General features: G+C 38.5%; 1 protein-coding gene across 2 annotated transcripts in view; it reads right to left on the reverse strand.

Moving 5' to 3' along the window:
• Positions 1–12,078, reverse strand: part of SLC45A3 (solute carrier family 45 member 3) — a 42,424-nt gene that overhangs the window by 26,162 nt on the left and 4,184 nt on the right. The gene's annotated exons all lie outside the window — the stretch shown is intronic.

Genomic DNA, 12,078 nt, shown 5'->3' on the forward strand with positions numbered 1-12,078 from the left:
ACATAATGGACAAGCCTAGCAATGTAAAGGAGTGTTCACGCTCTTTACGAGCTATGCTGAGTTGAAAACAGCTGTAGATAGGTCTCTAGGAGATGTATCTTTTGTGGGTGCTTTCTCCTGGTGAAACAGACCTTGCTGTAAAAATAATGAAACTGAAAAAAAAGTTATGCACTCCCTTCCAAACAACTTAACCAACCCTAGTGCTGTTTGGCGGGGAGAAGCCTGATTTTTATTTTTACATTAATTTATTTATTAATTTAACTGATTTATAGGACCGCTGTGACTGATACACTTAACTGTATCATGCATATCGACCCATCAGACAGAGAGGTGTGTTATTTGCATAATATTCTTAGTCACACAGATCTAAAGACTTGGAATCATGTGTAAATTATGGGAGGCAATTTACACTTACAATTTCATTGTACATTGCATTCAACTCTACATAAGCCCCTATATCCTTAGGGAAGTCTGGGATAGGCAGGGGAAGCAGATTATGTTTATGATCAAGTGGGATCTGCAAACTAATATTAATGGTGGCTAGGGAAATTACTTCCTTCCAAATGGTAGAAGTTTAGCTCCACCACACGTGCAGGAAGACCATGGTTGGCCACAATTCCTCCAGAATGCATCTGATACACATGGGAAAATGCAGTGAAGCCTAGTTGGAACATAATACCACCGATAGAGCAATTAATAGGCATTGCCTTTGATGCACACATTGATGGAAGACTTTGCAACCCCTTCCTATATTTCGATCCACTCCTCCAGGTCTAGTGATTTGCCGAAATTGGCCTCCCATGTAACTAATCACTTTGTTGCAGGACTCCTATAACTTTATCAAAAGATCTCTTAACATTGTCGGTCTACATGACCACTGGGTTAGGATGCATAATTGCAATTCTGCAAGATACAACTTCAAGCATTTGTTGCAATATGTTCAGGGCATACCTTATTACACATGCATAATAATAGTCATAAATTACCATATTGTTTGGCACCACCAATATTTTTTACAGATGCAGCCTTAAAATCACATAAAAGGTACATATGTACCGTATAAAGAATATAAATGCAGGTGCACAAGAGATGTTCTGAAGACTTGGCCTGGTTAGATTGTGGCAATTGGCTTAATCTCTCTTGTTTGTGGCCCTCAAATTGTCTTGTTGATCTCAATACAGTAGTTGTGGAAGATGATTAGTGGCTGCGATTTCATCTGTTGCTGGACAACATCTCACCTAATTAGTCTGCAAAAAAATTGGATGTCCATCTTGGTTTATTAAGCCAGAAAACATTTTAAAGATTTAGATTATTAAATGCTTATAACATGAACGCAAGTGAGAGCAGAATTAACATTACAAGATTACAAGGTAGACAAACCAGATGTATCAAATACTACAGAGCAGTTATTCTGGTGATACTTAAAAGCATTAAATCTTCTGCCAGAGGTCAGGTATGTCACCCATTAACCCCGAGGAGGAAATAGCAGTTACAGCAGATATGTTATGATTCCTGTTGATTGATAGTGAATTTAGGTGTCACCTGTGGGTAGCACCGTACACTATAGTAACCTTATAAACAATATTTTAAACACAAACTAAAACCATGTGATATTATCGGCAAATATATGCATACAAGTCAAATGCAAATTAAATTACATATGATCTGCAAGAAAGTGCACACACTCATTTTTCCCAGCATGTCACTGAAATGTCTCCTATACACCAAGTGATGTGTCAGTTTGTTGAAAGTAGCGTCTGTTTGATGGAAAGGAGAACTGAGAGCCTCACTGACAACATCCTCTTCTAACAAATGGCTGACAGATGCTATTTTAATATGCTATATACCACCATTTTACATTGGGATGATTTTAAAAATTATTGAAATTTTCAACAAAACTTTATTTTCATTTTCCTCAGTTATTATACGTTTTCTTCCACTACCCTGCCTTGCCATAATAGAAATACACCCGATTATGGCAATAAGTCTTTTACGGCAGCAACAGGAAAAAAAAATCGGTTACCGCTGCAATTTAACAAACAAATATCTCCAAGGCAGCTGTGCAATACTTCATAAAGACAGGCCAGAGTAAAAGAAATGTGTATCGGGGCACTCCAAGGACCATACATTAAAATATATTCAAAACTTTATTGCTATACACTAAAAACATATTCAATATCAGTGTGTTTACACATGGAGATCGAGACAATTCGTGAAATTTAAAACATGTAGTAGTCGTGAAAAACAAAATAATAACTGTTAAAACTAGCAGATACAATCTGCTATGACGCACCATTGGCTCTCCTAATTACTTGAATACACTGTAATCAATATGGGATAGAACCATAGAAAGTGGGACTAGGAGTCACTGTTATTAATATATTGGTAGCAGGACCCTTATACCGTCCTCCAATGTGCCAAAGTGAGATTAGGATAATCTGCTTATAATATAAATATCATCAGATTTTGACTCTACAAAGCCACAACACTATGTGTTATTTCGTGAAGTATAACCATGCTACTGCAAACAGCAATGATGAGTATGAGGGACCCTATTACAGCCAAAAATGCCCACAACTCTGGTAAGTATACAGGGCGTTCTCCGTGTGCCTTCCTTAACCTCCCCATTTAATACTGACAATACTCGTGCTCAACAGCTTATCCTGGGGTAGTAATTTATATGATTGATATCATACTTGCCAACTCTCCCGGAATGTCCGGGAGACTCCGGCATTTTGCGAGAGTCTCACGGACTCCCGGGAGAGTGTGGCAATCTCCCGGATCTGGCCACTTCACTAGGAAGTGCCCACTTCCTAGTGAAGTGGGCAGAATTAGGTCCCAAACGCCGCGATTCCCGGTGAATCGTGACGTTTGGCCCCGCCCCCCGCTGTCAAATGACGCGTTTGCATCATGACGTAACGGGGGGCGGGTCCGAAATGACGCACATTTTGGACGCCCGCCCACCTCCCCCGCAGGCTCCCGGATACCAACATTTTAAAGTTGGTAAGTATGATTGATATACACTGAAATTACTATGGGAAGAAAGCACCATCAAGAGTAGGACTAGGAGTCACTGTTGTTTGTATATAGACAGAAGGACCCTTATATCGTTCTCTGATGTCTTGAAATGAAAGTAAGGTATCCTGTTTATAGTATCATTATCATTGAATTCTCATACTGTTTCCTGAGGTAAGGAATATCTACACAGTAGTAACTATTCATAGAACATACCAGATGGGTATAAGTTTGTGTTGAACCCTTTCTGATTATCGGTGCCACTATTTGCATAAACACACACTTTATTTTGGATCACAAATACAAAAATTGCACTGCTTCGTTTTGTTTAAGTGTGCAGGGGTGTTTTTTCAGGCTTTGCCCTGTGAGACAGTTTATCTAGTATATCTATAAAGAACCCTACAAAAAAAAGTGACTTCTCATATGAAAGAACAAACTGGTGAATGAGAATTGGAGTAACAGTCATACATATCATTAATTAACACAGCTCAGCATTCAGAAAGCAGAAGTATCACATACTATACAGTGACCAAATGATGCAAGATCCTCAAAACTGGTCACTAATGGGACAGTTGTGCTGTTATTTATGTGACATAAATAAAACATGCATGTTTAGATGTCCAAACACATCTTTTTATTTTAATCATAAATGTAACCTTCTATATAAAAGAGAAGCAGACATTTTGGCATATATCTATATCTATATATCTATCTATCTATGGGGGTTATTCAATTGTCAGTGAGTTTTTTGGGTTTTTTTTGACGGTGTTAAGTCATTTAAACACGTTTTTTTTAATATAATTTTTGAGCGGGTTAACTTTACCCGCAATTCAATTCCATTTTTAACGCTACGTTTTTTTTCCATCAAATGATCCTCTCGCGCTCCAGTAGATGGTCTATTGAAAGTATAGGGTGTGCGAGAGGCAGCCGCGTTAAAAGCTATTCAATTGTTTTTTAATGCGGCGGGTAAAACAGGAAAATATGCTGCTTTATCTCGCACCTCCTTGGGGTGTGTTAAAAATAAAAAACCTCTGAAAAGTATTTGAAATCATGTAAAAATGTGGAAAAAAGTTAAACTTATGTTTATCACTAATGCCTAACTTGTGTAAGTTGATATTCTTGTGAAAAAATAATGAAACAAAAAAAATAAAAAAAATAAAATCACTAATTATAGTTACGTATGTTTTTGGTACAAATATGAATGTAGTAATGCGTTTTGACATGGTATAGGTGATTGTATGGTAAAATATAGTTCAATTAAAAAATATGCTAAAGAAAGTACTGTAATGTAGATATTATCAATGTGTAATGTAATCTAATGTATGGAAATGTATGCAAAAGCTTTTTTTGTTATACACGACCACGTTAAAACTCCCCTTCACTTCCCTAAAATCTCACAAACACAATTTTTAACACGCGGGTGCAGCGTTACCTCTTTTTCAATTGAATTGCATGAGTTTTCCCGCTGCGCTGACTCAAAACGGTCGCTATTGCCGTCAATTAAGTTGCCCCAACCCCTCTCCCCTAAAATAACTTTGAACCACCAGAAGTCGGCACCCATGCATTACTGGTGAGACAGCTGGGAGGTATGAACAATGATCAAAGAAGATGGACAAACTGCTTTTTTTTCTTCAGTCTATAACTATGATTGTATGATATTAATATCAATATTAATATTAACATCCACTCTACCTGCTATTAGTATTAACCTATAATTTTATAGAACCTACATATCACGCAGTGCTTTAGACAATATTTAATAATTTACATCAATGCGTGTATCAGTGGATCTTACAACCTATACTCTCTACCACATAGTGCCCTTGGTGGAATCAAATCCATTGTGCTGTGAAGCAGCAATGCTAATCACTGCGCCATTGTGTCTTATTGTTAAATAGAAACAACAACTGCACAAAACTGCTCAAGTGACAAACCACCTGCACTGACGTCTTTTTCTGAGCTTAGAAACATCTGGTTGATTTTCCAGGAAGGGAGAACTGTAAATACTTACAGTGGTATATATTCACCAGAAGTGCACCTTGATGTGTGGAAATGTCCAATGTGCGGAGTCTGTGTGTCACATCAAAGTCTAACCTCCTGCCACTTTAGAATCACTCCTTTAAATAAAGTACATTTTACAGTTTTCTTCTAAAATTTAACTTAGTTTAGACTCCTTTGTGATTGAAATGAATTATGACAGTGAAAGGACACTGGCATACTGCCCAATTGTCGTGACTTAAGTGGGACAGTGCAGACTTTAGGGCTCTTGCCTGCCTGACGGAAATGTTGGGGAAAAGGAGATATGTAATGGGCAGCCTAGTGCTTTACAGCGCTAGGGAGCCCTCTGGGGATGTGTCCAATCCCGCTGCTGGGGACAGACATGTTGGGAGGTATGCATTGGGGCCGTCTATATTACAGGGACATTTTGGTGTATAAAAATGCTTTTTATTCTGCTCCCTACAATGAAATTGCTTGGAGCGGGCCTTGAAATACACTTCTTCAAAGAACACTACTAAAAATGTTCACCCCCCCCTTTTCTCATTTCACTGTCTTGCTCTACAAATCCATGCGGCTGGAGCAAATATAGGCACATTGGCACAACTCAAAGCACACAGTGGATTCAAAGCTGATTTTTACTTTCAGTTGTGCTACTGTGCTTAGCAAAGCCAGAAAGATACATAGAGAAAGGCTGAGAGCAAGTTTCTCTGCGTGTACATGACAAAGCACCTGATACTCTAAAGGGAGGGAACATTCATTGTGAAAGCAGCAGGTATTTCTGCATTCTTCTGCCATGCACACTTGTCTCAGATAGCTATGTAACCTGTTCTTAGCTCCAGAGACAGCTGCTTTTCTACAAATGAGACTAATCAGTGGTTGACCACACAAATATCAATGCCACATTTGCTGACTCCTCTGTCACTGACATCACGTGGTAAAAGTTTATAATATTTCTGCTCTGTTCCTTGTACTGGGATAACTGCACCCCTGTTTACTTAACTGTTTACACATAGCCTCTTTTCACTGCACTCCAGTATTATATTATAACAAGAGCAAGAGAGTATATCAGGAAATCACAGTCGTATGGACACTGTACTTGTACTACTTGAAAGTGTGTGAAGAGTATAGACAAAGAACAAAGGTAGATCTACCACAGGTGCAGCGGATGTGACCACCTTTGTCAATTACTTAACAGAATACTGAAGTGGACTGTGGCAACCCTACTAGAATAGAGTGTTAACTTGTTGTTTTTTAAATATATTTATATAATAAATGTTTTTAGAAAATTAAACCCGACTCCCATATAAAACAAGTCAATGTATTAATTAAACGTGTAAAATATGTCTAGTGACATAAAATTTACATTAAATGTTCTTTGCATTGGTGATGTGTGGTGCACTTTCAACCATAGCCATGTACACAGGCCACTTGTTTAGATGTCTAGTAATTTGTTACAGACATCTCACACTAAAGATGGCCATGCATGATCTGAATGTCCGGGAGACTCACGAATTTTGGGGAGTTTTTGGGAGTTCTCCCTGACTCCCGAAAGAGTAGGCAAAATTCCCGGATCCAGCTGTCCCTGTTGTTTAAGATGGTTGTGGCTAGAATTGCCTAAGATTGACAGGGGCGGAGCCTAATGGTGTATCACACATGGCCACGCCCCCCTCAAAGGACCCTCTCCCAGACAGCTGCCTTCAAAAGTAGGTAAGTATGAGTTAACGGTGTAATAAATATGTTTCTGTTACCTGTCATTTAAACATTAATTAATACCTTAGATCTGCAAAGTATCACAGTGCACAGCAACACCGGATTGATATCACATGTACACTATTTAATTGGATATTTTTTAATTTAGCTCTTTTTCCCTAACGATCTCTATTTTCCCCATGCCTTATCCATGTCCTGTTTGCTGAGGCAAAGTTCACAGATACTAGATATGCAACAGATTTCCAGGTAACAGATGGATCCACTATTACAGAGTGCTGCAGGCAGTTACAACAAGATAATGTGCTGAACATACAGCAGAGGTCTCTTCACCTATTTATCTAAGGGGGAAGGAAATCAACACAAACTGACCTTATACATCATGTACAAAGCAAAGATACCTATTCATACATTCCCTTTATTTATCAGGGATACACAGCTCAGTGCATCCTCAAGCCAAGCTAAGAAGCCACAATGCCGGGTAATGTACCTAAGGCAAATGACTGAGATTAAAAAGAAATCCAAGCACAAGAACAAAGAACAAAATAGGAAACTACATCCTGGAAGTTCTAAGTGGAAGGTGTGCTATACAACAGTGAATGTACTTTCACCTGTTCTCTCTTTCTCTCTCCCTGTTATTCATCACTAGACTATTTCAGTTCCAGGAGAAACTGATCCTCTGCAATGAGCTCAAAAGAATACGCAACTCTATGGAGTTAATTTCCGAAGCAAAAACAACATCTTTTGGCACATGGTGTCTTGTTCAGCGTAATTGCTTCTGTATTTCCTTACTTATGACCAGGCAATCAGCACATTTGTCCGTTGATCTTTTTACATAGGGTTGCAAATGTAAAAAACTCATATTTTGAATTTTTCATTTGCTGATTTTTCACAATAGTATTCTTGCCCTTACTTCAACAGTCATAGTTATTGATTTTAAGCCCCCATTGGTTTCACGGCCAAGCTCCTATACACAGGCTAAACTGGCTGCACAGCTTTACCTTAGGGAGGCGGATCTCTGTCTGGTTTGGGCATACGTGGATATCCTGTCCATCCCAATTGTCATCTGCTCTATCTAAAACAACTATTGGTATCTCGGCATGCATGGACACTTTAACTGTATCATTGCTTCATCTTATGCTTCTCGAATGAGCAAAAAAAGCAAGTTGGTAGTAAAATCAGTGCATTATGCATAGTGTAGTTTTAGTATTGCTTTATACATCAGCAAAGTAAATAAGGGAATACTTTACAGTAGTTGCAGCTCATTCAATTTACTAGCACGCAGAATTAAATGTCATTTTAGTGATTTTATTGTACACGTGGTTGCAAAATTGGGTCTAATAAAGCACAGCAACACATTGACCCTGTTTGATTTCCATTCATCAAAATCTGGGGGCAAATGTATCAAGCTAAGAGTTTTCTGGCGGGTTTGAAAAGTAGAGATGTTGCCTATAGCAACCAATCAGATTCTAGCTGTCATTGTGTAGAATGTACTAAATAAATGACAGCTAGAATCTGATTGGTTTTTCAAACCCGCCTGAAAACTCTCAGCTTGATACATTTACCCCCTGGAGTCTAGCGAAACAAAAGCAGATAGAAGACATTGTGCACACAGCTTTTGGATTACGCCAATCTTGTTTTCTCGCTTTGGATGTGCTCTCTCCAATGAGGGTGCTTTGCAGGAAGCTAATCGTGTCAAGCTCTATGCAACATGTTCTTGAATATGAAAATACTGATTATGATCATTGTTGCTTTAGAAGTGTCTGAAATACTTGAACAGCATGACTGAGACTACGCGGCAAATGCAACTTATCTAGTTAGGTTTATCAAGGAGAATCAGATAACGTTGGTAGATCCCCCATTTTCCTCATCTACGTTTCACTTCAAAGCAGCCCGTATTGCAGAACTTCTCACAACTGAGAATGTAAACGGCTTAAAGTTGACCTGCTGTCAATAAAACATTACTAATATCCATATAACAAAGTAATGATCGATCTGTTTGTCGTTATGTTAAAAACATATTTTTTTTCCCTATTTTGTTATGTTATTCATAGCCCCAAAGATATAAGGGCAGCATAATAGGCCTACATATAACTTTGCCTCTCATTCACATAAGCTCAATCAATTTTGCAGGAAATGTCAACAAAGAAAATAAGTGAGGTATAAGGTGTATGCTTTCCAAAAACACATGACTACAATGTTGCAACGTGGCAAACTATTAAAGAGAGAGAGAATTTAATAATGTACACTCTCTAAATGCTATGCTGACTCCCAGACCAGCTCCCTGGATAACACACAGCAAGAGAAGGAGCCTAGCACATGCTGATAGCTTGGCCCTCTGCTCTTCCCAGTTGAACAGAGGTACTGAGGAACCATATTTTTGGGGAAATATATAAGTCATTATGTAATTAAAAAGTTCAAAGCCAATATAGAACCTGGTGCCATCTTCCTTATAAAGATGAGTTAGTAGTTTATCATTTATTTAATTTCTACAATTAATAATATTATATTATATATTATCCTACTCACACAAGAGTTCCACATTCTGCATTGAAATCAAGAAAGTACTATTCATGCTTGGACTGACCATTACTCATCAATGTTTTAGTGCAGTGTTTCCCAACCCTAGTCCTCAAGTACCCCAACATTCCAGGTGACCAGTGACATCATTATACCACCTGTGGATCTTTCAAAATGTGTCAGTCAATAATTAATACACCTGTGTTCCAGCAAAGAGATATGAAAAACATGTACTGTTAGGGGTACTTGAGGACTAGGGTTGGGAAACACTGTTTTAGTGTGATCCAATGACATGTTGGGAAAAGAGATTTCACAGATCCAAATAATTTCATGTTGTTGATTATTGTGTATATATTTTTGACATTACAGTCGCTGTAATTGACAACACAACACATAACGGGGCAGATTCAATTCGGCCACGTTAGTCTAGCATTAATGCGGCGCTAGTATTATTACCTTTAACATGGTAATTTAAACCCGGATTTTTGCTTGCGGCCTTGAGGGCTGCATGCAAAAATTAACGTTAAATTTAACGGATTAGCGGTAATACTGTGCACTTTTACTGCAGTAATGGTAATTGTGCGCAGGCCACGTTATTCGTAGAAGAACACAGCTGAATTGAATTGGCACCAATGAGTGACATTTTACATAAGTGTCAGAAGCTGAAAGTGGCAATGAACTAGTGGTAAAATTCTGAATATTATACAAAATATACTAGTTTACCACCACGTTGTAGCAAACTGGATGTGATTTTTTTTTTAAAGAATATGGAGTACATGTATCAGTGTTTTGCCATCGCTTTACAGCCTTTTAAATAAAGTGTTGTTGCAGAGAAAAAACGGCAAAGGTCAACAGCTGAGTTTTAGGGGCAGATTCAAATCCCCACGTTGCTCTTTAGAACAATGCGGGCCGCACATTATTACCGTTACTAGGGTAATTTTAACACAGATTTTTGCTTGCGGTTCAGAGCAACGAGCAAAGATCAACATTGAAATTACCGTAGTAACCGGAACAATAAACGGCAATTGAATCTTAAAAGTTACATTACATGTTATTCCTTTGAAAGAGCATATCTAAAAAAAACAAATACATAAAAGCTTCTGTACATTCTCATAACAAAATATTGACATTTGCACACACTTTAAAGAGGCAACATTGAATTTCTATTCCTTTTACTTCCTCATTCTGCAGTGTATCTGCAACTGCCCAATGCACATTCCCTGTAACTAACAAATTCTACTTATATTTCTATGCCCTTTTTCTTAAATATAAGGAATACTATTATTAATAATAATATTTCCTTTAAAACATAACTGATGTACAGAGAATATGTTTTCTTGAAACATTTCTACCATTGCCTTATGCAGGGAAAAAAACAAGCTTAAAGTTTATAATGTGATTTGTGGCAACAGTACGCATATTTCAAGCTGGTAAAAACCTTGGATTACCGGAATCAGTAAGGTCAGGCAAGAAGGGGCTACAGTGCCTCATAGAAATGTTTTTGGAGGGTCCCACTTCACCATCGCTCTCCCCAACCTTAACTATGTACAAACACATACATCACTGGGCCCATAGTGCCTCTTATGTACAAGGAGAGAAAGAAAGTCAAGTGTTTCTATAAAAATTTTATGCAACAGTTAAAAATGACATGTGAACAGGGATGGTGTTAGACGTGAAGGTCCTAGTTGTAAAAGAAAAGCATTGGACCTAATCTGGGTAAAATCCATAATTACAACAAAGACTATTACTATCATCAGATCTGTGAACTTTAAAATGTTTGCAGGGTTTGGAGAAGTATAAAGCTAGCTCATACTTGCCAACTTTTCCTTGTTGGCTTCAGGGAGATCCCGGGGGAGGTGGGCGTGCGGGGGCGGGGCTTGATGAATCGCACAATTGTGGCCTGATGATGCGATATTAGTCATTAAGCCCCGCCCCCACCACTTATCTATTGCGGGGTCGAGAACCAGGAGGTTGTCCTGCTCTCCCAGGAGCCCGGGAGGTCTCCCTGAAATGCAGGGGTCTCCCGGACATCCCGGGAGAGTAGGCAATTATGCATTAAACAAAAGAAGCTAATGAATCTCTAGAGACTGAAGTGTCTTTTACATTTATGTCTTCATTACAGAAGTCATGTTGTCTTACCTGTCAGTCTTTGATTAAATCTTGGTCTCCATGAAAATGGCCACCTTCTTAGGCATCAATACATGGACATAGGACACAATTTCTGAACTGTGTCATCATGCCACAGATGGCGAAGCCAACCACGTCTTGTACTGGCTCAGCATCAGGGAGAATGCCAGACTCTTCAGGGAGTGAGGGAGATCACCCCTATTTCAGGAGTTGGCAAGTATGAGCTAGCTGCAATCCTAATCCTACCTCCAATCTTCAACACTAAGTAAAACTATAGCTAAACCCCCAAACTTTACTCATAAACCTAATTGCCCTGATACATTAAGGAGAGTAAGGCAAAAAATGTGCTTTTCTCCTGGACAAAACCATGTTACAATGCAAGGGGTGCAAATTAGTATATTATTTTGCACATAAGTTAAATACTGGCTGTTTTTTCATGTAGGACACAAATATGTGATAGCTTATCTGTCTGCTGAAATTTAAAGGTGATCTAGGACATGCTCTACCCCAACTATAAATCTGCCATCACATTTTTTAATTTACCTCCCCCTCCAATGCAACATGGTTTTGCCAAGGTGCAAAGTTACTCATTTTTCTTGCTTCCCTTTCCTTAAATAATCAGGCCCAATGAGTTTATCTAAAAATGTCTTTCATTGCTCCTAGCCTTCAGGGTTTTTTTTTTCAGGAAGCATCAGAAGCTGTGAAATTGGA

This window comes from Mixophyes fleayi, chromosome 2 (assembly GCF_038048845.1).
Source record: "Mixophyes fleayi isolate aMixFle1 chromosome 2, aMixFle1.hap1, whole genome shotgun sequence".
NCBI lineage: Eukaryota > Metazoa > Chordata > Amphibia > Anura > Limnodynastidae > Mixophyes > Mixophyes fleayi.